Source organism: Camelus ferus, chromosome 24 (assembly GCF_009834535.1).
Source record: "Camelus ferus isolate YT-003-E chromosome 24, BCGSAC_Cfer_1.0, whole genome shotgun sequence".
In the NCBI taxonomy this organism is placed as follows: Eukaryota; Metazoa; Chordata; class Mammalia; order Artiodactyla; family Camelidae; genus Camelus; species Camelus ferus.
Window position 1 is genome coordinate 5,403,510 of NC_045719.1, and position 27,827 is coordinate 5,431,336.

General features: G+C 41.6%; 1 protein-coding gene and 1 long non-coding RNA gene across 2 annotated transcripts in view; one reads left to right on the forward strand and one right to left on the reverse strand.

Moving 5' to 3' along the window:
* Nucleotides 1-27,827, forward strand: part of DLGAP1 (DLG associated protein 1) — a 989,257-nt gene that overhangs the window by 656,986 nt on the left and 304,444 nt on the right. Inside the window, exon 10 of the mRNA XM_032467518.1 lies at nt 23,997-25,003. The gene's annotated coding sequence lies outside the window, so the exon portion shown is untranslated. The remainder of the gene's footprint in view (nt 1-23,996; nt 25,004-27,827) is intronic.
* Nucleotides 1,705-6,207, reverse strand: LOC116659681. The gene is made up of 2 exons (XR_004315050.1): nt 2,652-6,207; nt 1,705-2,462 (listed from the first exon to the last, which is right to left on the reverse strand). It is a non-coding gene; the product is annotated as an uncharacterized LOC116659681 (long non-coding RNA).

Genomic DNA, 27,827 nt, shown 5'->3' on the forward strand with positions numbered 1-27,827 from the left:
TACATCTGTTATAAGCAGGCAGTTTGTTTCACATTATGCAAGTCTCTTTTAAGCAAGAGTTTTTATCCATTTCAATTTATTGTAATACCCTGTGTTTGGAATCATTATTTATAAGTCTTTTCCCCTTTCTTCTTTTTATTGTTTTCACCCATTCTCTTTTCTTTTTTTCCTTCTTAGTGTCAAGCATCTTATTTCTAGCCCCAGAGGAGTTCCACTTAGACCTTCAGCATACTGATCCATGTATTGATTTGTCAGTGTCCGTTCCCTTCCCCAGTTAAGATAAGAACATTAGTATGTTTCTGCCTCCTTCATCACGCCCCGTTCCTGCTTCATCCCACACTGAGGTCACTTCAGTGGTAGTACTTTTTTTTACATTGTACATCAGTTACTTACAGGTATGTATGTCTAACCGATTACCACTGTTTTTCGTAGTCAGCTTTCTTTTTCTTTGCTGTTTTGCCGGAGTACAAACCCGTGCCTCTTTCAAGAAAAAAAAAAAAGGCTAGTTTAGCTAGGCATAAAATTACAGTTTTAAGAACAGTTTCAATGTGAGTTTTTAAGATCTTACTCCATTATATTCAGGGCTCTTGAAGAAAGAAATCCTGTCAGACGGATTCTCTTCCTTTGTGAGTCTCCTGTCTGTTCTCCCTGGAAGCCGGTAGGAGGTCATATTTCCCCTTGCCTTCTGAAATCACAGCATAGTGCACAATCTGAGCTTCCCCGGTCTTCGTGGCACTTAGAGCGTCCTTTCCACCTCAAGACTTGGGACTCCTAAGCTGTGGAGTAAGTTCTTTCCTTTTCTCATCCACTGTCTTCTTTTACGTAATTCCATAAAACAGATGTTGGAACTTGTAAAATTATTCCCAAATCTCTTCCCTTTTTCTTGTACTTTTAAATCTCATTGTTCACTAATGTTATATTTGGGGAGATTTTCTTCCCTTCCACCTTCCAGCTCATTAATGCACTATTTCTCTTACACCTCAGATTTAAGATATAAGATGTAATGTTCAGCCAACCTACATGTTTTGTTTAATACTCAGGATTTAGATTTCTAAGCTATCTGTCTAATCAATGTATTATTGCTGAGCACATGTAATACTCTAGTTTGCATAAGGATATGAATTATACTCATTTAATAGAGCCTTTTGTTTGCCCTTTTATACGTGGCTCCTAGGGTATTCTCTTAATTGCTGGGTTTTGTCTTTCTCTTTTGATGGTATTGACTTTTAGCAACTATTCGATTATCCTTGGCTGTCTGCTTATGTTCATGTTTGCAGATGTCTGTTTGCATCCCTAAGGATGTAGGTTCTGATTATGAGCTCCGGCTTAGGGGAAGCAGACCCAGGCGTGCTGCCAGTCAGTGTGCCAAGACCTCACCTTCCAGGTAGCACTGGTTACCTGGGTCCTGTCCATCCCCGGTGCTGCATCCGCTGCTTTATCCTGGGGGCAAACATGCTTCTGTTGAGCCTCTTAGTCACCATGTAAATGGTGTCCCAGTTCATCAGTGTGAGCACTTCATCCTGAGTCCTTGCTGCCCTGCCAAGTCAGCAAGCCCCAGCACCACCCTCACCTCTCCAGCAGGTAGCTCCGGGGATGTGATGCATCCAGCCTGGTTTCTCTTCCAGTCTGACTGCTCCGATTGCTTGTGCTTTATTTTACAACACTCAGAAATTTCTTAAATTGACTTTTCTGCTGCTGGTAGTCTTTTTTTTTTTTTTTTTTTTTTTTTTTGGTGATTTTTATGAGGCGGTTAAAAAATACTGTTTCCTAAAATGTACTGAGCACCAAAATACGGGTTTGGAGTAAAAAGAGATGGTAGACAAATGTGACAGAGTTCCCATAAATAAGCCGTTTCCTACCCACTCCTGACACACTTCACCAATTTACTCTGAAGGGCATAAATTCTGAATTTTTAAACCTTAATCATTTATTATTCTTAGCTACCCACTTACTCTCCGTTTAATACACACTCCTCTGTGTGTTCTGCTCTTAGATACTTGATCAGATTTCATTTAGAATCCATAAGGAGCCCACAGGAGGGGTTACAAAATAATACTGTGTGTATTACCCCTAAAGCAGCAGCAACAGGAAGTGACAAATACTGCGTTTAAGATTAAACGACTGTTGCATTCATTCACCTCCGTCCCAGTGTCGTCTTGCTCACCGCTTTCTTGCCGTTGACAAGGATTTTAAACACGAGAGTGTTAGTTGCTGATTGTTACTCAGAGTTTAGTTGGTTTTTCTGACGGCTCTTTCTCTTAGTTTAGATTTCAGAACATGAACTGTTTCGTATCCATTGTACTTTGGAAAAATTGCCATGTAAAAATATTCATCTCTGTAAGCAACTTTCATGTAACTTCTTTGTACCTGAATCACAGAACTTTCCAGGGCTGATCCCATCCTTTCAGAGATGGGGCTCGTCATAACCTTAGTTCTGTGGACGTTCTAAGTCTGACATTGAACTGTTGTGAAAGAAGTCAGGGTGGAAAATGCAGGATTAGGCATTTGTCTGTAAACTGTTTCAGTCAAACAATAAAGGCCATAAATATTCTGAAACACGAGAACTAGAAATTGCAATTCACATGAAACAAACACATTCACGGGCCAGGGCAGTTCATGGAAAGCAAAAGAAGAAAGAAAAGAAGCAGTACCTGGACTTCCCAACAGAGACTCATCCATCCTCCAAAGATGATTTTCAGTGTAATTTGTAATGAGGCGTAAGTGACCTCTTGTTCATTTAGTCAAGAAATATTTATTAAGTGCTTAGGAACGAAGTGCTTCAGACACTTGACCTCACCAGAAACTGAAAGATAAAATCCTTTGTTATGGAAGAATTTACCTACAGGCACGATAATAATGACTGGTTCTTAAGTACAGTCATGTGTGTGTGTGTCAGGTACCACAGAGATGAATGGATAGATTGCTATCATATTTAATTCTCACATAAATATTATAATTCTCATGTAAATATTATTCATCCCAAAAGGACAGCCAACATTAAGACTCAGAGAGTCTTAGTAACTTGCCTAAGGCCATGCAGCTGAAATGCTAAAACCAAGTCGGTCTGACTCCAGAACTCCTGTTTTTGCCACTCAGCGGCACCGCGTCCTCATTCAGCTCTGCTACTTACAACAGACGTGCAAGTCACTTACTTTTTCATGACTCTGTTTTCTCACCTGTAAGTACAGACATTGGTTTGGATGGTTTCTTAGGTCCATCTGAGCTCTCTGGTTTTAGATACTTGACATGTTTGCTGCTGTTTTACCAACACACAGCAGATGGCAGTACAGATCAAAGACCGGCCGTTGGATCCAGTTCCTTCTTGAATAATGAAAATAATGTTCATTTTCTTTGAATAAAATGTTACTAAAGAAGAGCTATTATGAAGGATGTGATATGGACCGAAAACTGAGCTAAATTTGCAATGCTACCAAACATGAACAACCTTAGTTCAGATTGTCATCATCAAGCATTTTCATTTTGTGTGTGTTTGGGTTTTCTGATACTTTTAGTCCAATAGTTGAGGAAACAAAAAGTAAAGTTACAGGGAATTTTTGTTTTGTTAAATTCCTGCTAATACTTAAATCAGTGTTTGCATCTCTTCCTAAAGGAATGGTACATCCCTGTAGCCTGTGTATACTGTTGGATAGTTATGACTTATACTTACTGATTTTCCATAGTTATTTACATGGAGCTGTTCTATGAACTGATCTAATCCGTACAGAATAGGGATTCTTTTCAATGCGGAAGAAATACAGACCAGTAAGACAGACCAGTGGCTTACTTTGCCATCCTGATAAGGCTTTTGATTAAATGCCTTGAGAAAGAAATTAATTTTAAAATAGCCCACATCATGAGAGATTTTTATTTTTTCCCCTCTCTGTCAATTTGGTATCAGTCATGGGACTCCTATGATGACAATTTCATAATAGTACCATTCAGAAAGTCTTCAGAGAATGGGTATTTATACCTAAAGGGTCAGAAAGCAAGTGAGAACCATCAAGAGAATGTTCTCCATTCTACAAAACCAAATGACAAAATCACCTGAGGGCAAATGGCATAGAATTAACAGGATGACAGTCACACTTCTTTGATTTCACCCCAGTGGTTGTCAGGTTGCTCTCTGCTTAAGAGAATTAAAGAGTTATAAAAGGACTTTTAAAATTTCTACAATATATTCTTGCTTCAAAGTAATCACGACATTATAAAGTCACTTGAAGTTTTATCTAAGTATACAGATTCCACCTCAAAACTTAAAATTCCATATTTTAATTATATGATGTTAAATGCCAGGCTTTTTACCATCACTCCAGAAATAAATTAAAAAAAAAAAATGGATGAGCCAAAACGTGGTGGTGTAGGATGTCTCTGAATTTTGCCCAGTAGCTTGGCATCTTAAAAACTTACTGACTTCGGTGGATGGAAGGAAGCTGACCCTAATTTTAACTGAAGTTTCAAGAGCATAGGCAGTTTGGAGAAAGGACTGTTGGCATATGAAGGGGGGAACATGCAAAGAAGAAACAAACAACATGTCACAGTACATTCTGATGACTCTATTTAAACATGACAACATATCATAAAAGAATGAGATTTCACCAAAAAGGGGTGATGGAGAGGAAGATGTCACAGTGCGACTTCAGCCATGAGTCAGAGTCTCCCCGTGTCCTTTGAGAAAAGGTCTCACGAGCTACCTGCCGTTTCTTTGAGGGTGTGGTGATGATTTCACATCTTTCAAAGGTATGAGACAAGTGATTTCATCTCTCCCTCTCCCCACTCAGGTTCTCAGATAAAAGCAATAAAAATGTAATGGAAGATAAAGCAACACGTTGGAGCTCTATAAATTATCTTACGTCACTTTTCTAGAACAGATGGCGTACAAAGCTATCCCGTGAACATTAACCTGCTCAAAAATGTAGACAGTAGTACCTGGAACAGCCAGTACTGAGATGTTAGAAACTGTACAAGTTACTATTGAATTATTAGCAAAGTGGATAGAATTTCATAAGAGCAATACTAAGGTTTGTCTTCAGCTTCAGCTCTAAATTTTACCAAAACTATTTTAACTTCTAGGAACCTTAGTTTCTTTTCTATAAAATGAGGATGAAAATAATGCCTGGTCTGACTGGACCTCACAGGTATGCTCTAAAGATCAAATGAGATCTATAAATACAATAATTTGCATATTCTAAAACTTCATGCAGATGCACAGGGTTTCTTGTATAAATAAGCATATAATATTAATGCCTGCTCTCCTGACTTGAAATAATATTTCCCCCTCAAGTTCTCAATTAGGGAACTGAAAATATTAGCCTGTTTGGTCTCAGCAGGGTATAGCTGTGTGCTCACAGTGCAATAAAGAGCATCTGGGCACTTGGCATTGGCCCCAGAAACCCAGGAAGGTGTGTGGAGAGCAGCTTATGACATTTTACTGATACTGTTTGTCTAGTTATCTGTCTCTTGTGCAAGAGCAAGGAGAACGTCTATCTTAGGAACTAGGTATACGGTCTGGCTTAAGGTAAGCCGTTAATATGTAAGAATCAAAACTGAATGAAAGGATGGATGGATGGATGAGTGGGTGGATGGGTAGACGAATGGATGGATAGATATTCCCAGAGGCAATTATGTCTGCAGTCAAGGGGAAAAGTCAAAACCCAGTCCAAACCCGTGAACGTAATGGGATATCCTAAAAGAGAGTACAGGGCTGGCAGTCAGTAGTGTGGCCCACCTGGTAGCCCACATCTGGGGAGTCTGTTTTGGGGTAACACACTGAAGGCAGGGGGTGACAAGAGCAAGGCAGACAGAACATAGGTGAGCAGAAATCAAACTCAGAAATGGAACTAAGGCCGACATCCCAGCTCCCAGAATGGACTTGGAATGCTTATCAGTTTACCCAAAAAAAAAAAAGGAATTCCATAGGGGCCTGAGACAAAATCTCAGACTTAGGAATTAAAGCCCAGAGGGAAGTCGGGTTTGGGCCAAGCAAGAACATCATTTTAAGAACAGGGGAAATGATGAGAGGCTGGACCAGAAGAGTCATTTCGGGAGCAGAGATGTGACAACCAGCATGAGTGTCTTGGCCAAATAGGAAGAGGAGACCTGAAGCCACCCAGCCAGGACTGACCTTGGAATTGGGGCAGAGCTGAGTTGACAAGAGAACAGCATGAGTGAGCTACACTCGGCTAAATGTCGCCCAGGCAGTGGCTGCCATCTGCCTGTTATCATCTGCCCCTGCATGTATCAAGTTCTTTTTTAAAATTTTGTATTGAAGTGTAGTTGATTTTCAGTGTTCGTTTCAGGTGTACAATAAAGTGATTATACATACATACATAATTTTTCTTTTCAGATTCTTTCCCATTATACATTATTACAGAAACGGAATGCAGTTCCCTGTGCTGTACAGTAGGTCCTTGTCGTTTACCTATGTTATATACAGTAATGTGTATCTGTTATTCCCAACCCCTAATCTATCCCTCCCCGCCCTTTCCCCTTTGGTAACTATAGTTTGTGTTCTGTGTTCGTGAATCTTTTTCTGGTTTGTAAACAGAATTTGTGTCATTGTCTAATATTCCACATATAAGTAGTATCATGATATTTGTCTTAATTCTGATGTGAGATTACAGGCTACGTGCAGATCAGTGGCTTGCGAAGGATAGAAACATTTTACAGAACTGTGTATGGAAGTAGTTCACGGGTTACAGAGTGTGCCTTCCCCTGAGCAGGGTGTTTTTCTAGAGAGAGTGACAAATGCCAGCCCTTTTTTAATCCCGAGATTGCAGCTTCTGCCTTGGCAACTAATTCTCAGATTTTCCATAATTCTTGGCACTTACAGTCCTAATTATCCCCACACTCTCTCCTGCTTTGGGGTAGGATTGCCCTAGCAGAGACCAAAAATGCATTAGGGCATAATTTCCAGTTTCTGTTGGTCCCTGCACACTCTTAAGATTTATTTGTAAAGAGAAGAAAAGAATAAAATTATCAAAATCCGTTTTAAATCTAACTTAGATTATTTGGACTGTAGGGGTGAGTGGGCCCTGCATGACTGACAAGACTCAAGATAAATGCTACTTCTAACCAAAAAAAAGATTTGGCCAACTGCATGCCTCCTGCTTTGTCATGCTGTGAAAAACTGCCCATAATTTAGAATCAATATGGCACAAGGTAAGTATAAAGGGCAAAATCTGAATTTCATTACTTTAAAATGTCAAGAATGGGCTTCGATGGCTTAGATTAGTGTTTCAGTTCTTCTTCTAAATCTGAGCAATTGGATTTCTTCAGAAATGAACATATTTCTTCAGAATGGCTGGTCAGAGTTTGTACATACTCTCTGGGATAACATAATATGCAGGTTTTCTAATATATTCACATGAACACAGGATCGTTGGGATGGACAGTCTGCTTCTAATTCAGATAGAAGGATTTGTTCCTCACCAAACCTCAGCAAGCTAATGGGAGAAGCTATTTGACAGGTGATGAACAGACGCACCGGCCACAGAGCAACTCAGTTCTTGATTTGGATGGAGACACTAGGCAAGGCTTCTTCCTCAGGGTAGGAGTGTCTGTCTTGAGACATCTGATACAAATGGACAAAATTAGTGACACTGCATCCACCCCTAGCTACCAACATCCAATACACGTGGGCTTGGTTTCTAGTTTGTCAAGTTCTCTTATCTACAACCTCTGAAGCAGGTTTGGTAGCTGAGTTGTCTTCCTAAATGAGATCTGATCTGTTTCTTAGATCCATTTCTGCTGTTAACTCCTATGCATAATGCCTGATCACAATGCAAGCAAACAAAATTTGGGGATGTCACTGAGAAGTCTCATTATAGTCACCTCAGTAATATTTATAAAATGTCTTTCCAAATAAAAAAGTGTAGATAATCTGCAGCTCCTTATTCTACTATTATCCATGTGCAGATTAATATGCTAATTATGCATGTGTTGTGATAAACTACTTTATTTCTCTAAAAGATTGCTTGAGCATTTATTAAGACAGAGAGCTCCTAGAGGAGAATTTAGATACAGTTAACACTAATGACATAAATGTTCGTTCTGCATTGTTTCAGAGGAGGGTGAAGGAAGAGGTGACATCAGTTTTCCTCTGGAAATCGCACACTGGAATAAGTTACTAGCGGAGGCTGGGAAGTATGCTTGCCTGTAATGCTATAGCAGAAATCCCTTGCTCCAAGGTCAGTCACCCGCAGGCAAGGAGTAAAGGCCATCAGACTCTCAGCCGGCTCTTTCAGTCTTACATTCAAAGTTTGTAGCCCCCCTTGCAATTCTGGTTTCTGGGCAGAGGGGAAGGCCCTGTTGTCTTCCTCAGACTTGAACTTTAGGTCCATAAATCCAAATGGCTCCATCTGTACATTCCACAGCTACTCTGAACTCAGCCTCTTCAAGGAAGTACTTTCTGTCAACCCCACATCCACCAAGGCTGGAGAGTCCCCATGCGTTCTTGTGATTAGTATTTATGTAAGGTTATTTAATCAGTTTTTTTTTTTTTTTTTTTTTTTGCTTTTGAGAAACACTTACTGAGACACTTCAGACACTGTCCTGAGTGCTCGCTGGAGATGCAAAGAGATAATGCCCCAATACACAGAGTTAAGCATTTCCTTTCCTTCGATCCAAGCCTGGTGCACAGACTGGTATTTTAACGCTTTACAATTATTGACTGAGTGACATGAATTCTCGTGAGACTGTGAGCCCCCGGGCACATTTTAAAACTTCACTTTTGAATGCCCTAAGAATTATTCAATCAACATTTATTGAATGCTAAGATGATATGGGGGAAAAAAAATTTCCTAAGCTAGGACTAGTAGGCCTTTTAAATTATTTATCACCTTACTCACTGCAAATGATGCGCTTCACTTTGGATCTGTAATTAGATAAATACTATTACTGAGGCTCAGGTAGTAGATTATGTGCAATCTTGAGAAGCCCTGCCAGTAAGTCAGCAATTGTGCAAGTGACCATGAGAAGTAAAGTTTGCATGTACACAAAAAACCTGTATGTGTTTTTTAATATAATTTAAAAATAATCAGCTTATAGGTCAGATCTGTTCCAGTGAGTGTGTTCTTGTGGAATCTTGTGGTTTCAGTGCTGTAACGTAAATTTGGCTCCTGTGAGATAACTGTTATTGTTAGTAACTATCTGAAGTAGTGTCTGCATTACTATATATAAAATAGGTAAACAACAAGGACCTACTTAGAGCTCAGGGAATGATATTCAATTTCTTGTAATAACATCTAATGGAAAAGAATCAAAAGAAAATACACGTATGTGTATGTATAACTGAATCACTTTGCTGTACACCTGAAACTGACATTGTAAATCAACACATCAATAAATTTTTTTTAAATAAAGAAGGCAGTGTCTGATTTATACATACTAAAAAGGGTTTAAAAGATCCAGAATGAATCTTAAAAGGTTAGCCTTTTTAAACAAACAATGCCAATACATGGCATGATCAACCAAAGACATTCTAGTTTGCCTTGTATTAATTAAATGGTGGGAAATGTAATCAGATTATGATTTTAAAAAAATGCTTTTAAAAATTATGTCATATGTACTACAGTCGGATCACTATTTCCTGGAAACTCAAAATGTGGATGACTCTAAACATAGACAGCCAAGGATCAAGAGTTGTGAGTTGTTCAAAGATACAAAGGAGTTAGCAGTTCCTTTTTTTCCCCCTTTATTTTGGACACATATGAAACTAAGCTAGTTTTTCCAATGGAAGGGAGGTGATGGGAAGAGGGGTCCCTGGAGTGTGACTGAGAGGCAAAGACCTGGTGGTGAGGAGGGACTAGGCACCTAAGCTGGGTCAGCGAGAGGAGAGTGGCTGGCCTTGAATAGCGCTGCCCGCTGGAACAGACCCATCCTTAGAACGGATGAACAAGGAATGTGGACTTGGGAAATCAGTTTGGGTCAGTCCTAATAACCTGGCTTCAGTTACTCATTTCTTCTGGATAAAGTTACCTCATCTCCCATCATGTCTGTTGCTGCCTGGTTCCTTTGTGGGGAAGGGAGGGGGCAATGTGCACTGTTTCCTGAGGCTTCCCAGTGCCGGGACTCACCCAGCCCCTGGTGCTCAGGCAGTTACCAGGATTCCGTCCTGGAGACGCTCCTCATTTTACCCGAGGTCGGGACAGGGGCTTTCCATTTCCAACAAGTGTGCTTGGTGGTGGTCAGCACTGGCCCACCTGGGGCCATGTCTGCTTGTTGAATTGTGTGCTGCCTGATTGCTGTGTTCCAGCAGGGCTGTGCAGGGATGGTCTTCACAGCTTTCCTACCGTTGGAAGTTACTCCCTTTTATGTGAGGCCCCGAACAGTGTTCAGACAGAGCCCATTCACTCTGGGGTGGCCCAAAGATGCATATGCCCCAAACCAGGCATTAGGTGGAGTGGCTGACTTCTGAGGAAAGGGAAATCAGACGTCAGTCAGTTCTATAAAAGAAGTAGCACTTGTCCTTTGTGCTTTGCCCTTGCCTCTTGTAAGAAATTTGCTGTCCTTTGATTTTAAATTTTTTGGAAGAATTCTGGTTTGCCAGAGGTGAGCTCTCCATTTCTTCTCTTTTCTTACTCATTCATCCCATTTTCTGCCCTGTCACCATCAGTTGAATGTCCTGGTGGTTATTGGTAGTTTCTGCATTGGGCACACAGTATAGAAGAAATAGTCTGCATTACTCAGTTGATATTTTGTGCTAATTGATAATGCTTTTTAAATGTACAGCTATGACATTTGGCAGTCTCCATTATTCACTGGTAAGGCAGTGCTCAAAACTAGTATTGATTTTCCCACATCCACACTCTGGTCTCATTTACTAACACTTGAGATAAATTAGAATCTCACCACCAAGTTTCTGACTTGGCCTTTTCTCAGTAAGTTTCTCCTGAGATTTGATAGTCCTGTTGCTCTTGAAAGATAGACGAACAAAGGAAAAACAAACTGCTTCTGCAGATATTTAAAATCAGTGTATTGGTCCATAAAGGTTTTGTGTACTTGGCTGCTCTAACTTACTAAATCAGGCTGAACGTCTTGAAGTAGAAAAGACAAAATGGGTCTGGCTTTCCAAGACGATCTTCAGATATGAAAGGGAAAAAATAAGAAGTAGGTTATATCTAAACTGATCATTCTTCTAAAATCTTCCACCTAGAAAATGTTCCACATAGAGATTTTACATGACCGAGCTAAATATAAGATACGGTCTGCTGGAGGCTTTTAATATAAATAAAAGCAAATTTCATCAGAGTACAGAAAGGGATCTGCCCAAGAACCATGGAATTAGTTATTGTTATGACTCACTCAGTCTTGCCTTTGACAAATTTGTTTTAATGTCAGACATTTGGTGATTAATTTCAGGTTTGTCATTTTCTATATTTGCATAAGGTCTAGCCAGAGCAACTATGCAAATACTTTAATTAAATTTCATTGTATTGTGTATGGTATAAAAATTATATTTACAGTAAATGTTTCTAATAGAAATTAAATGTGTGCAGATGTGACTACAGCAATGAAAATCACATGAGCAGGTCCACTCTTCCTTCTGCTTCCAATGGAAAAGATTAAGAGAAAAGTTAAAGTTGAACTTTTTTGGTGGGTAGAGGTATAAACATATTTTTCAGTGGTTGGGATATAAAATGATACATTTTATGTCAAATGGGTTTGAAACGTTATGAATAAATCTTTTAGAAGAAAGAAGTACCCTCTGTTCTCCTGTGAACTATTGATCATATATAAGCGCTGAATGTTCTAGGGTATTTGTTTAGCTGATAAGGATGATCTTTGGGGGAACTGGGATGCTTTAGTCCATAAAAGTATTAAAAATTAAAAGTTTTTGCAGTGCTGCCTTGAATTTTATTAAAATAAGTTAACTCACAATTGTAGGGGTGTCAGAACCTGTATTGGTGTTCTGTTAGCTACATAACAAGTTACCACGAATTTAGTGGCTTAAAGTTACATCTATATCTCAGAGTTGTCGGTCAGAAGTCCAAGCAGCTTGGCTAGGTTCTCTGCTTAGGGAACCAAAGGGTTGAAGCCAAGGCAGCACCTGGCCTGGGCTTTTATCTGCATTCACTGGGGAAGAATTGGCTTCCAGGCTTATTAAGGTCATTGGCATAATTTCGTTCCATGCGGTTTCAGGACTGAGGTGTCTGCCTCCTTGCTAGCTGTTGGCCGGGAGTCTTCTTTGCTTCTAGACGACTGTAGTCCTTGGCTCCCAGCCCCCTTCATCTTCAGAGGTAGCAGTGGCATGTTGAATCCTCCTTGTCTCCCTGACTCCCCCTTCTGCCTACCTCTTCTGCCTTTTAAAGGGCTCGTGTAGTTAAATCAAGTCACAATGATAATACTTACAGCTTAAGGTCACCTCGTAATTACTACTGCCTAATTTGTTTTTTTATAGCAGCACCTAGATTGTTAATTGATTGGATTGGAACCTTGGGCCATCATAGAATTCTGCCTACCATGGAATTCTTGTAATGTAACTACTGAAGGCTCTCCATGCTGGTGAAAAGTGAAACTGCCTGTGAATTCTAATCTTGCAGATACAGACTTCAGAGTTTAAGCAAATATCATGCAATACAATATTAAAAAGGAACTTAGAAAAGTTTGATTTTTTTTTATTATTAAACCACGAATGTAAAAGAAGTTATCTTCTAAGGAATGAAGAAGAAAGAGAATATGGCTTTTGGTTAACCAGGACTTTTAAGGCATTTGATTTTTGCAACCTTTCCAAGTGACTTGAATGATTATAATAATACATTCTGAAATTCACCAACCCAAAACTGTCCAATCTAGTGTTATGGGAAGAATAGCAAATCTGTTTTTAAAAACTTGGCACATCAATTCTTGGAACATTTATTTCCTCTATTGTTCTTTAAAAGGACACACGATTGTTAGAAATGCAGGTCTCATCAAGATGTTTATATAACACAATGGAATGAAAAAAATACACATGTATTCTATAAAGATCAGTTTGTGCCATTTAACACCTGTACCCAAGGCCACAGTGAGATCAACCTGGGATTTGCAGAATTTTCTTTTAAAAGAAAATGAGACTTTAAGACCTTTATTGTTAACCTTCTTGTCTACTCTTTTAATATGGTAAGAACTTATTGCTTAAACCCCTAACAGAGCTGAAGAGCAACTGATCACCATCCTTTGTAGAAGGCACCTAGAGAAAAAAAATCTTTCCCACGAGTAGGACCCTGTCAGCAGTGGAACTGGTGGCTTCTCTACTGCTACTGGTCCAGGTGCAGTGGTGAGACGTTAAAGAAAGGACGGTTGCCTGAGTGGGAAGTCAGGATAGCCCCACCCTTATTTATCTTATTTATTCTTTAGTTCTTTTTTGTCATAATGGCTATGCTAATCTGAGAATATTATCTGAGAATTTGGGCAGTGTCAGTAAAACTACAGGAGATACTTTCAAGTTAGAAATCAGCCAATTGTAAGAGAACATTGCTCAAACTAAACATGGGCCACTGCATAAAGAAGATACCACGGCCAGGGATTCCCTGAGGATGCCACATGTTGACACTGAGAATGTTTCTTAGTCCTGTAACAGTTTGACTTCTGTAACTGTAGCCTGAGGAGGAAGACTTCCCAGATTATTTCTCATCTGTAAAAGGTGTTCCAGGAACTGGTATGACAGTCGTGGATTGTCCTTCATCCTTCAGATGGAAGAGGATTAATAAACACAGTGTAACATGTTATCATGATGAATATTGATAAGCATCTTAACAAAACCCATTGGATGTCTCTGTTCCCTTCCCTAAAGTGAGTCATTGTATCAACAGACCACAGGGAGACAGAACATATTTTCCAGTGATGTCTCCCCAGTACAAGTTTATTGCAAAGCCAGATTCCTCTAGGGTCGGAGGAACCTTTCGGGTTCCCTGTTCTAGCTGCTGCTTGTGAATATGAACCATGGGCAGTGGAAACGGGGATCTCCTGCCCATGCAGGCATTGCTCTATCGCCTGTAAAAGCTCCTCTGTCGGCTACTGCTGTGGAGTAAGAAATTGGGTTCAGTCCAGGAGGCGAAAATGTGGGGCTCTGAGATTTACACTGTCGTGCTGTTAACGCCTGGTCTCGCGAGACTAGGTCTGGGGTGGCTAGCTCAAATACGCCTGGGTACTTGTAGGCATAGTAGGGAGCTAAGTGGTACCTTATCTTGTTGAAACTTGCCAGAAAGAATACAGTGTTGAAACCTTGTCCATCCTTGTTGTCACATATTGCAGAATTTCTTTTTTTAAGGCTGAATCATATTCCATTGTAGGTATTCACATTTTCTTCATCCTTTCATCTGTCGGTAAGGATTTCGGTTGTTTGGCTATTACGAATAGTGCTGCAGTGAACATGGGTGCCAACATCTCTTCCAAATCTTCATTTCAATTTTTTTCTTATATGTACCCAGGAGTGGAATTTCTGGGTCATACAGTGGTTCCAATTTTAATTTTTAGAGAAACCTTTTTTGCTGTTTTCCATAGTGGTTGCACCAATTTAAATTCCCACCAACAGTGTGCAAAAGTTCTGATTTCTGCACATCCTTGCCAACACTTGGCGCCTTTTGTATTTTGATAACAGCCCTTCTGCCAGGTTGCAGGTGACATCCCACTGTGGTTCTGATTTGCATTTCCCTGATGATTAGTGATGACAAGCATTTTTTCCGTATACCACTTGTATGTTTTGTTGTTGATTCACAACTTCAGGAGTTCCCTGAGGGAAAGTCGGGACTGTGCCCTGTACACGGAGGCAAGGAGAGACTGAAGACGGGCAGAGATTGAGGAAAGGCTCCAGGTTGGCAAGTGGCAGTTGTAACCTGCAAGGAGTTTACTTAGGTGACTTGTTTGGGGTGGTCTTGAGATTTGTAGAACTCCACACCCACCAGCCAGGACTTAAAGAGTATACATAGAGGCCTTAAAGGGGTTCAGTCACGTATACAGTCAGATGGTCTCAAGTTACGTTAGTTTTCCAAGGTGGCACCCTTGAAGTGGCTCCCAGTGTGGGAGCAGTGGGCAGGATGTCCGTTCCAAGGATGGGGAAGGGGCCAGGTCCCGTTCACAGGCCAACTCGTAGTCACATCCTCACCATGGTCTCCTCCAGTAGTTCTTCAGAGAAATGTTTATTCAAGTCCTTAGCACATTTCTTAAAAATTGTGTTACTAGGGTTTTTTTTTTTTTTTTGGTTGTCACTAAGTTGTGTGAGTTCCTCATATATTTTAGAGAATCACCTCTTATCAGATATATCGTTTGCAAATATTTTACCCCATTCTGTAGGTGGCCTTTTCACTCTGTTAATTGCTTCCTTTGCTGTGCAGAAATTTTAGTTTGAGAAGGTCTGCTGTCTCTGTGTCCCGTGCTTCTGGTGTCATGTGTGTGACACCCAAGATCAGTGCCATGAAGGCTTTCCCCCCTGCGTTTTCTTCTACAAGTTTTGTAGTTTCAGGTCTTAACATTCAGGTCTTCAATCCATCTTGAATTTGCCTCTGCGCACAGCACAAGTGTCCAATTGATTCTGCTACTCAGCACCACTTGTGGAAGAGACTGTCCTTTCCTGACTGTATTCTCGGCACCTTTGTGGAGGGTCGGTTGACTGTATCTAAAATCCAGCTATGCTTTATAATGACTACAATTCTAACAGCCGATAGTGTGTGTTTACTGGCATACCGATCTAAGCTCTTATACTACCTTATGTAATCCTCACGACTACGTACGAGATAATGTCATCATCCCCATTTGGTAGATGAGGAAACTGAGGCACACAGAGATTAAGGAACTTGCCCAAGGACACACAGCTGGCTAGTGGTAAACATGTGGTTTGAGCCCAGAGAGTCTAAACTCTTAACCACTATGCTCTGTTCAGAAAGGTGTACTATTTTAAATGTCTTTAGAACAGGAGTGGGTACTCATTTGCCCCAGGTGGGAGTCCTGGAGTGCAGAGCTCTTCTCTAGCTCAAGGGAAAGGAGCTAGCGTGGAGGAAGGCTTTTTTCCAAATTTTTATTAGGTCCTCAACATGTAAATACATGGAACTGACACAAAAGCAGTATATCTTAAATATTTATGAATAACATTTGCAACATTGTACAAAGAGGGTTTGCGTCTAATCCCGTAAGTCCTATGGGAGTTGCAGTATTAAGTGCGTGCAAGACAGCACAGAGGTTAAGGGTATTGGTTCTTACTGTTCTGTCATCGCTTCTTTTGTATAGTATAGAATCATCTCAACAGATCAATACATTAGGTGGAGTTATCCCCATCACCATTCTACATTTGAAGGGTCGTACTCTAAGAAGTTAGAAGACTCACCATGGAACAGTGTCTAGTAATGCGCCTGTTGGTGGGAAGGGAAAAGGTGGGGGAATACATTACCAGGAGGAAGAAGTACCTAGCATTGCAAAACCATTTTCTATGTCGTGTTTGGTTAGTGGGTCAATGTTAGTTACTATTTGCAAACTACCTAGACCGTTCATTACTCCTTCCCTCTCTTATCATACTCAATTTTTGTCTATTTTAGAGCTTATTAAAGAGAATGAGAAGATGAAAATTTATAAAACAAGATTTGAAATGGAGATAAAAATTAGAACAGAACTATCTGCAGACTTTTTCATTCCTTCCCTTCTGCTACTGCCCTCTTACAGGCTCCTGCTATCGGCTGTGAAATGGTAACTGAGTTATTCATAAGCCCTGTAGAAGGCAGGCCTGTACATATGCCTTTAAGGGGATGTGTTTATGTGAGTTTCTATGAAAATAAGTTCCTCAAAGTTATCAACACTGGCTGAAAGAATGGCTCAAAACCACTCCTTAAAATCAATCAATCAATCAATCAATCAATCAATCAATCACAAGTACTTGAGTGTCCAGAAATCCAAGTGGTAAGCAAGCATATAGTTGGAGCCCAAGCAGGGCAACTTGGTACCAACTCGTAACCAGGCTGGCCTCCCTAGCGGGGCTGGTGAGCACAGGCGAGTCAACAGCAGGAGGTAAGGGAGGACAGAGAAAGCAGCAAGTCCTTGATAACGACTCCAGGCCCAAGGAGCGCGCTACGTCCCCGACCTCAGCGCCGTGTACGAGGTGTGTTTACCAAGGCGTGAGGCAGCCAGCTGGATCAACCGAGTGCCTCGTGAGTTAGAGTTAATACACATCTAAACCATACTTAGTGTTGCTTAAAATGTGCTATCAAGTCTCTTGCTCTGTTAGTGGATTGATTCGCTTCTTTGTAACTGTGGCTTTCTATGGCGAGTTACGCCTACATTGCTTAATTATATATCCACAGCTGGCCATTTTTGTCGCCAAAAGAAGCAAAAGCTAACTGACAGATGTGACAGTCACGTCTTTCTCCCTCCACTACAAAGTAAGTTCAGTCTGCGTTCTCTGCGTTCTCTGTTACAAAGCTCTCTCCAAAGTTTCTTTTTTGGTGAAGAATCTGAGATGACATCACATCCTCCTGTCTTCTCTGTGGGTTCTTGAGAGAGAAATGCTGGTAGGGAAGCGAGAGAGTCTACTCAAGTTAAATGGGCTGTCAGGTCTCGGGGAGCGGCCCCTACAGCAGGTGTCTCTGTAATCACGTCAGGACTGATTGTCTCTCCCAGGACCCTTCCCACCTGCTGCACTTGGAGAATGCAGTGCTTTTCCACCAAGGCTGATTCTCAAGTTCTTCTCACACCTGCTCTCTGGCTTTTAACACATCTGCTTTTAAAAGATGCCTCCATGGGGGGCCAGCTGCGTTCCTTCTTGCATCACCTCACACCAGGGACTGGGTTTGTACGATAGTAGCTGATCGACTTAATACAGATCTTTCAAAGCTGTCATTGGAAACAATGATGGTTAAAGGTGTCTGGCCTGTTTTTCCATAACTAAAAAATAATCTTCCCCAAAGGACATGTTAATGACACCTTCGGGCTTGCCTGGCAGTGTGTCCAAGAAGTGGACATGAGTTGTAAACATTGACGTTTGACCGTGTGCTTAAGAATTTTCACAGCAGGATAAAACTGAGTGTGGCACTTTAGAATCAGATTAGCACGTGGACTGGGATGGATTTGGAAAGAGGTGATCCCTTGGTGATTAAGACAAAGAAAGCCATTTGCCAGAAACCATTAGTAACTGATACAGTGTGACGTGAGTAGGTGGCTCTGTGGCAGGAAGAAAGCTTTTTAAGTAGGTAAGTGGCAATTTCCTGTTGTTCTCAGCTCAAAGGATTTATTTCGAGAACATTCCTATGGCCTAAAACCTGGTGAGGTAAAGGTTTGTTCTCTCCCCTCAGATATCTATTATTTTCTGTGGCGTGCATGATCAATTTTTGTGTCTTTCCATCCCTGGAAATTTTTAATTTTTTTTCATCACTAGCATAAACTATGAAACGCCCTTGGAACAGAGCATTTGACTTATCTTCTTTCACTTACTGACATTTCAGATTCCTTAACACTGACTCAGATACCGTGCAACCTGTAATTTAACAAGTATTCTCGTCTCTGTAGTTGTAAAGGAAGTAAATTTTTATCCAGTCGAGTAAGACAGCTATGAGAAACTTATACAGAGAACAGAAATAGTCTTGTTCCAATTACCTTATGGATATTGTAGGAACAACTCCGAGGGTGGCTATTTGGTGGTACAGGGTATTTCAGAATCCCAAGTGAGTGAGGGTGGCACGGTGGATGTAATGGTAGAGCAGAATTCCTGTCCATAGATGTTGGGGTTAAAAACTGGCTTCCAAGAGCCAACATACTTCAAAATCTGAGACTAGAAAATATTAAATGGTTACTAAAAAATAACAGATATGTTATTCAAGTACAAATTCCCTGAGTGGGAGCTTGACTTGCTGACACACTTGGTGCTCCTTCTTGCTCCATCTCAAATATGTTAAGGCTGTTTCTTTCTGGCAACTGATGTTTTTAAGTCACTTTTCCTTATTTAAGTGATAAAAACTGATGAGAATTTTACAGGTCTCTATTAATACCTAGTAAACATAACATAAACTTCTTCAAGTGGGTATAAAGGCACTGTTATCAGTTGGCGCAGATTTCTTGACCCCCAGCCCTCCCTCCTGCATTCTTACCCACACATCCTGTTCCTTCATTTACCTGACTTTTCACCTGCTTTGAAGCTGTCATCCTGCTTTCAATGCTCAAGTTTTCCTTTTGCCTCTTGTCAAGATTTTTTTTTAATCCTTTTTTCAGTCAGTTTTTCTGGATCCCTGTGTCATTTATGTAAAATGGAGTTTCATAAAAGGAGTCCCAGGGACGGGCTCCAAACTCCCCTGCACAGTAGTGCCTCCCCGTGGGGCCCCCTTAGCAGCGGGCTGGGGACCTGGACAGCACTGGTCCCCAGCTGCCTGTGGGCGCTGAGAGGAACCCAGACTCTCTGTGCTTGTTAGGAAAGCATCCTTGTAGAGAAAAAAACTACAGAAATACCAAGTCCACCAGGAAGGCGAAGAACAAAAATGAAATCAAAGGGGAACCTGTGAGGCATCTGGGGAGGTGGGAGGCAGATGCTGTCCAGCGAAGCCTTTAGGTGAGTCTCTGGGAGAGATGGGGAGACATGAGGATGCTGAGCTGATCGGGACCCATCAGTCATGAGTCTTCACTGGTGCCTCACCTGTAATTCCTGTGGGACCTCAACCGTGGGGGTTTTTAGAACATGGAGGTCCTAAAGACTTTCCTCCAGCCTTTAGTTGGAACTTCAAATGAATGTGTAGGGTATACAGTGCAAAAAAAAAAAAAAAAAAAGGCCACGTGAAGCTAGGTGAACTGGGGAGTCTGTGCCCCCGGTGGACAGTTACAGCTGGCAGCTGAGACGCAGGACTGATGGACCCGCGTTGCTGGATCACACAGGATTTCAAGAAGCACTTGATATCCTTGTCTTTGTATGGAACCTCTGGGTGTTTTTTCAGTGTTAGAAGACAAATCAAGGAAATTGAGTTGGTGTGCTTCAAGCTAGATAAATTCCTTCTTTTGCTCAATAAGTTTGGAAAGTTCAGAAAAAGAATCACAAGAATTGCCCACTGTCACGTGGATGTTGTGGGTCAGAGCCCAGATCTGAATGTAGTCTCCTGACTCTCAGTTTAAGCTCTTCCACACATGACTGTGACATTCAGGAAGGTTGCTGATGAGTGAAGGAGGCTGGAAGAACTTTAGGTTATTTGTTGAACTAAAGTGAAATAGAGTTCTGTAAAAATATCTGAAGCACTTAAAACAAATTTTCCTGACACTATCTCAATAATTTTCCACAAATCAGTGAAGAACGAGTGATACAGACTGAAATTTTTTTTTCACACTTGGCAGTTAACAAGTTACCTTGACTGCACATAAGCAGGAAGCAAGGCTTCAGAGCCTAAACATGCAGTTAGTGCAATGGGAATCTGCGTTCTCCTTATCAGTGACCTTTTTATTCAAATTAAACCCACTTTTAAAAAATTAGAGAATTGTTTTGGACAACTATAGTTTCAAAAATTAAGAACTGTAAGTTTCTCCTTTTGTAATAATTTTCTGACCATAACAATCCCTTTTCTAAAACATTAGTTCAAAAAAATATCCAGCATGATACCATCTGACTACCATTCAGGGTGTGTGAGTGCGTGCGTGCGTGTGTGTTTAGAATATTTTAACTAGTACCTTTACGTCTCCATTTATGCTCTTTAATTTTTTTTAATTTTATTTTTTACTGAAGTGTAGTTAATTTACAATGTTAGTTTGAGGTGTACAGTAAAGCGATTCACTTATATATATTCATTTTCTTTTCAGATTCTTTTTCATTGTCATTACAAAAAATGCAATATAGTTCCCTGCACTGTCCAGTAGGTCCCTGTTGTTTAACTACTTTATATATAGTAATGTGTATCTGCTAATCACTTATATCTGTAATCTTGAAAAAAAAATACAAATTCTGTTTACAAACCAAAAACAGCCTCACAGACATAGAAAACAAATGATGGTTATCAAAGGGGAAAGGGCAGGGGAGGGATAAATTAGGAGTTTGGGATTAACAGATTCCTTTATGTTCTTAAACCCAAGCACTGTCTACACCATTCAGTTTTGCTTATAAAAGAGACAGACTTTTACGTGCTGTAATCGTCAGTTAATTCAGTTGATAACTTTTCACTGTTTGATCCTAACAGTCGTTTCAATTTGTGATTATGATCTCACTACTTAATAGCACAGGAAGACTGTCTTCGTCCCCAGCTGACAGCAGAATTAGGGAGAGACTGTGGTTGCCAGCGTTTGAAAGTTTTCACTATGCCTGGGTTGCTAAACCTATTACAATTCTATCTGCTCCCAACGTACGGAACACCGTGCTCGGCACAAAGGCTGAAATAAGCACGCAGCATCTGCCCACAGGATGGTAACCGGGGCGAGGGAAGGGTCCCTGGGAAAGTGGAGGAACTGATGTTTCCTTGAAGTCAGAACTGTTCATCCAGGAAGGCGCCCAGCTGTGCTGCAAGGCGCTGAAGGACAGCAGCCTCCGCCTGAGGAAGGCTGTAAAACCTGGGGTGCTAGAGATCTTGCAGGAGCCACGTGAGGAGGTAACTGTGTATTTGTGAATAGTTTGAAGGTTCAGGTTTGCTTACAAGAAGGCAACAGGGCTAGATAATTTATAGCGATGACGTGGTTTTTGTACTTTTAATGATTAAAAATATATTAACTGAACATAATACAGTGGTGAGTATTATAGAAACTAAACTTGCTAAGCTTAAGCAGTAAGCTGAGAAGTGCAAAATAAGATACCAATTTTCACCCAACTTATTAGGGAAGAAATGTCACTGGATAAAAATATTTTGGTACAAGTATAGAATATGCATACACTCTACATTTATTTTTTATTCCCTTGCCGAGCTATTCTTTTTTAACAAAATAAATATGAATTTTAAACTAATGAGCAGAGCAGAAATTAGGGAAAGCTTAAGAACTATTCTAGTACTTTCTAATCTAAAATATGGAAATCTTGTTAAGGACTGCTTTATTAATTTTGAGTTCACCTGGTCCAGCATTCTGTAGGGCACACAACACTCATTCATTCACTTTTTCTGTTAATTCCACGAAGTCCCAGCCACTGTGGTTACAAAGGTGACTCTAAAGTTGCTGTCGTGAACATACGGGGGTGGTGGGTGAGAAAGGGAGGAAGGGGCTTATTGAGAACAGCCCCTAAGAAAATTAATAATGCTGTCATCGTGATCAGTGCAGACTATGACAGGGCACACGGGTTCTGGAACCTTCCTGGCAGCTCCTTGTTCTGTTCTATAATCTCTAAGACTGGTTCTGAGCAGCTCATTCCCAGCGGTGTGATGTGGTCGTTTGCCTCTGGCACTGACTCAGCCCTGCTGTACAAGGCATCTGTGGACAGACTTTCATTTGGCTGCTTTTTTTTTCAGAGGGAAAGAGGAAAGAGGAAAGTTTTCTCTTTGCCTTCCAACTCCAACACTTAGATGTAAGGCCAGTCTTAGAAAGCAGTCTGGACCCAACTACTCCACCTTGTATTTGTTTTTCTGATTTCTTACATTTTGTCTTACGTTTGAAACTTCTACTGGAGAGAAACCAAGGAACTCATGTGCTGAATGTGCTCCGCAAAACAGTGGTCCTTAGACCAGCAAAAAGTGACATTTGGTCAATTTAGGGGAAAATTAAGTATAACTGAATCATTTGTTTTACTACAGAAATTTTCAGAGCCTTTAAGGAACAGTTGTATCATGAACCTCCAACAGGGGTAAAATCTTACTTAACTCACATCCCTTTCATGTGTGGGTGACACAGCTATTACTGTGTTATCTGGAAAATTCTGTAGACACACTTTGGGAAATCCCTTTCAAATGTCAGTCTGAAACTATACTAATTGCCTTCCTTGTAAACCAGCTTTTCCTTAATTACCTTAGGAACTGCTGTCGCTCATGCCCCATCATTATTCTATTAGTTATAATACAAGGTATTAGCTGTGAAAATAGAGAAAAGAAATTATTTCGCTTATTACTCATAACGGCACCTTCACGTTTGTCCACAGGCGTATTTCTACACGACTGCAGTCATCACATGTAGTTTCTAATACGTAAAGAACTGAATGTTATTTTGTAAGGTTTTTCTAAGTTGCTCTGTGGTCTTTAGAAGCACCCTTTTCTAGTCAGCGGTGGACTTAATTATTTCTTACTGTTAAAGGGTTAAGTTCCTTCCAATCATCCCCCTACGATAAAACTACAAAGAATGTCGTAACATTCATTATATTTTGCATTGTTTTTAGAAAGAATCCTTAAAGACCCATCTTCCTTTGAAATTCACTGTTATAAAGCTCTTTTATGTTCCTTCTTGAAAATTACTCTTTAAACTACCCAGCAACCCCTAGGGTTTTCACAAATAATTATTTGACAAACTCCAAATTATTGAATATTACGACACCAGACTTACTCAGATATCAAACTTCTGTGAAGTTTTCATCATTCAAAGGAGTGATTTACTCAACAAATATTCACCGAGCAGCTGTCACTGGGCAGGCACTGCTTTAGCACTAGAATACAGTCATGAACAAAACAGAGAAACATCTTTTCTTTACAGCGTTCTTATTCTAGTGGGAGGAGAAAGACAAGGTGACAGCTGTAGACAAAAAATAAATAAATCAGAGAAGGTGAAGATAAGGCCAGGCAACAGAGGGAGGGTTGCAAATGTAAACAGAGCCACCAGGGAGGACCCTACTAAAAGGGGTGACAATTGAGGACAAACCGTGAAGTAGGTGAGAGTGAGGGGTACGTAAATCTAAGGGTAAAATACGGCAGGCCAGAGAAACAGCACATAGGAAATAATCCAGTATTACTGGGATTTACTGTATGCGAGAAGGAGCGCTGAAATTTGGAATCAGGAAACCTAGACTTGAGGGTGAGCTCCTGTAATACCTGCCTACGTGGCCGTTAATTAGCAGGTCACTCAGTATCTCTGAAGTTCTGATACAAGCTCTGGGGATGGACTTGGGGCATGGAATCACTTCTGAGTTCCTTCCCTCCTCTAAAATTCTATAACTATTTGTTCATTCACAGCTGAGTCATCAAGAGGTTAGATGGCACATCTAACTCACAAGGCAGGGAAACGCAGGACGCATTTATGAAAACTCTGCATCACAAATGCTTCCAGTGATAACAGTTCAGTGCTTACAAGCTGAACTTCAGTAACCTGGAAATCAGCACCAGCAACAACTCATTCCCTGCCGCTCATCGCTGTGGGGCTACTTGGAGAGATGGGGATAAAAGGTAACACATTTCACCTCTGCGAACATTATTAGTCTCCTGAACGTTCCTGTTTAGTTTGATACAAAGCGTCACTTCAACACGTCGTGCGCTTGGTCCCTGCATTTTGAAACCTGTCCAAGGTCTGATGGTTATTTATCTGCTGCCAGTTTAAGTCCACAAGCAAGTTACAAGGCTGACATCTCATGGAACAGATCAAGGCAGTGCCCTTCTCAAATGTTAATTTTATGATTTCTCATGTGCTTTTATTTTTCTTTAAAAATACACCTTGCGTAGGCCCCCAGATGAAAGTACTAGCTAGCTCTGTGTGAGAGATACTCACTCAGAGGGATGGGTCCCTGTGTATTTCTATGCTTTGGGTGACCTTTGGTGACCAAAAATTCACATGCCTCAGATAGTCTTGGCACAAACAGCACCTCATCAGGGAAAGGACGAGCTGAATTTTTAGAATCTTCCCGGCAGCCTTGGGTTTATTTCTAGATTTTTCTATTTGGGTCTGCTTTACAGCTGTTTCTAGGAAAGACACACATTTTATTCTTCTCCAGTTTGATGTCTTTTTTTTTTCATTTTCATTTTTATTGAAATAGATGAGACTGAAACTGATTGGCTTCCCAAGGGCCATTTAGGGAAGGCGTCGCCATCATGAGCTATTTAAGCAAAACCATCAGGAAGGCGCCACAGAGAATAGTTGTAGATTTCAGCTCTAAGGGAAGTAAATCAGATTCAAGGACACTGATTCCTCAAGCTCTGCCCAGGGCTGCCGAGCAGCAGAGTCATTACCCGGGTCACCATAAAGAGAGGTATGTTTCATATCTTCTATTTTGCTACGTCTTCTGTTTCTGTAAGGACTATATTCTAAATTGACCTCAAACAAATGAAAACTTTACACAGTAAGTGGTTCTGTGGACAAGAAGCGTAGAACTCGCCTCCTGCTGTGGAGACGGGAGGGAACTAGCTTCTTTGTGATACTTACTGTGCTGCAGAACCTGGGCACGTGGTTAAATATGCCATTTCTTTTAACCTTAGTACAGTACATTGTGATTCTGATTTTTAAATAGGGAAACTGAGACTCAGACAAATCATATAATCAGTACCTAGTAAAAAAAATTCCAAGTTCTTCTTACCTTTCCCCCAAAAAAGCACGCCAGCTCTGATTATCCAGCCCTGATTGGCTGCGGGGGTGCAGTGTCTGCCTGACATCAGACCCCAGAGCAGCACCGCGGCTGCCCCAGACGCAGGGGGGCTCCGGGGAGTGGGCAGCTGTCTGTCTCCCCATGGATGCTCTCGACCTGTGCCCGGCTGGGGCAGCACTGATTCAGGCTGTCTCACGTGGGGCTGAGCCAACATCCCTAGAATCCATATTGTAATAACAACAGCTCCTGAACCTTGGGAAATAACCAAACCCTCAGACTGACTTACAAGACCTAATGCCAACGGGTATGTTTCTTTGGGGAGCTATTCCAGAGCTAAGACCAGGGGAAAGATTTTGGTACCCCCTTTCAGACAGGTCATCTCAGTGAGGAGTTTCTATTGTAGCCTGGAAAGTCTCTACGAAGTGGCCGCTACTGAGTGGCCAACTGTCCAGCTCAGAGTACAGATGCTGCTTCTCATCTCCGGAACCAGAGATGACTGCTGAGAACCAGAGCCCTGTAGACTCAGGAATCCTATGCTCGTAACTGTTATCCTTTGGGACATCTTTAATCCTCCAGTAACACCCAGCCCCTGTGTATTTATTACCCAGTATATTCTGAGGTTTCCGTAGTCTGCCCTGAAAAGTGCAAAAAACAAGTCTAAACGAGACAAGAAGAATGTGGTCTCGTGCTTTTCCTGAGGCAGCGCGTTCTCATCCTTCTTCCTTTCGGTGCAGAATGACATGTGAGGCTCTGAGCCTCACGGTGAAAGAGTGAGGACCACTTGTGTGAGTCTTTAATTCAAAAGACTACTAATGCTTTGGACCTGGAATGGCTTTAAATGGTTTTACAAAGCCTTTTTCTAGCACTTCTTAAACTAAGGACAACTTAACCTAACTGGTGTGTGTGGAGGGATGGCCGAGGTCGAGAGGAATCGACTTGGGACCCCCTTTGTCTTTTACAAAGGTAAGCACGTGGGTGACCACACACACCTGACAGCACATTTCAACAATGCTGTCGACATCGAAAGTCAGGAAAGAGCAGGCGCCGTTTTCACACCCCGAGGAAGCAGATTTAGACCCCCTCGTCTTGTGTATTCAGCTGTTGTAGAGATAAGACTCTTAGTATCCTAGCAAGAGATTGTTTCAGATCAAAGTAACCATTTTCTTAAAATACTTGATAGATTTCCTCAGCAACATAAAATGTCAGTTGGAGTAATTCCTTGAGGGTCATGGGAAAAATCTAAGAAGGGTCCTCTATCTATGGTTTTATTAATACTTTTTTTTAAATTTGTAATGATAGCAGTACATAGGACTTGGGTGCAAAATGTCGGCCTTAGAAAGTAGAGATCTATACTCAGGGAACATTTAATTTGATATTTGTTCTGTTGAGAATGGCAGTCCAAAAGTAAAGGGGCTGTGGAGTCAGAGAATCGTGACATATGTCAATCCTTTACCGCCCGGAAGAGCCATCTCCACGTTGGTAGGACACTCACCTGGCTGAGATCCCACAGGTATCAGACGCGACTTGTGCAGACACTCCAGGCTCAGGTGTCCTTAAATCACTGTCGTTCAGCCTTCAGTCTTATTTCCTGCTGAATCCCCAGAACGTAGAACTGTACTTGGCGCTTGGTCAGTGGACAAGAGGTGTTTGTGCCGGGCGGGTGGGCGGGCTGGCTGATGCTCATCCCTGAGTCGCCTGGTACCCCTGTCTTACGCTCTCTGCCTGTCCCAGTATGTTGGTGACCCGATAGCGCCGCCTGCCCGGTTCTCAATTTCTGTTTCTCTCCTGGATTGTTGTCTCGTTGATCAGCCATCTGGGTCTTGGACATAACAGCCCAAGGTCAAGTCCATGCTCCTTGGAAGTTGTCCCCATCTCCAGGTGTCCCCTGGGCACCCTCTGATGAGACTCGGTAATACTCTACAAGGAAAAGGAGGCGGTGTGATTACTAGTCGTCCCCCCTCCCCCAGGGCAGCTCTCAGAAGGCGGCAGGCGGTGGTGCTCCCTCATGGGGTGTGTCTGCACTCCCCTGGCCCTTCTAGGTAGCCGTGGCCAATGATCCCTGAGAGGTAATGGCGGTGTCGCTTCTGGGCACAAGCATTTAGAGACGGAGGGGGCTGGGCACGTTACTTTCCCTGCTTAGAAACACGGCAGCACGTTCCTAGTAAGAGCCCTCGTGCTGGCACGGCCGGGGGTGACACTTACTGGATCCAAGTCATGGATCCTGGGATCCTGCCCCGCGAGGTTGCTTCCTGTTGGCCAGGCCTCGTCAGGGGAGCTGGGGGGCCACCAGGACCCGAGGTCGGGGCTCCAGCCTCAACCACAACTTTCCCTCCCAGTCCTAAAATGGAGAGAGACCTTCCGGTGCTGCTGCTTAATCCACAGACAAGCGATCAGTGTGTTCCTGAGGAGCAGAGCCACCGCCAGAGTCAGAGCGAGTGAGATGACGTCTGTGTATAGCATCTCAGAGATGACGAGGGCCAGGAATTAGAGT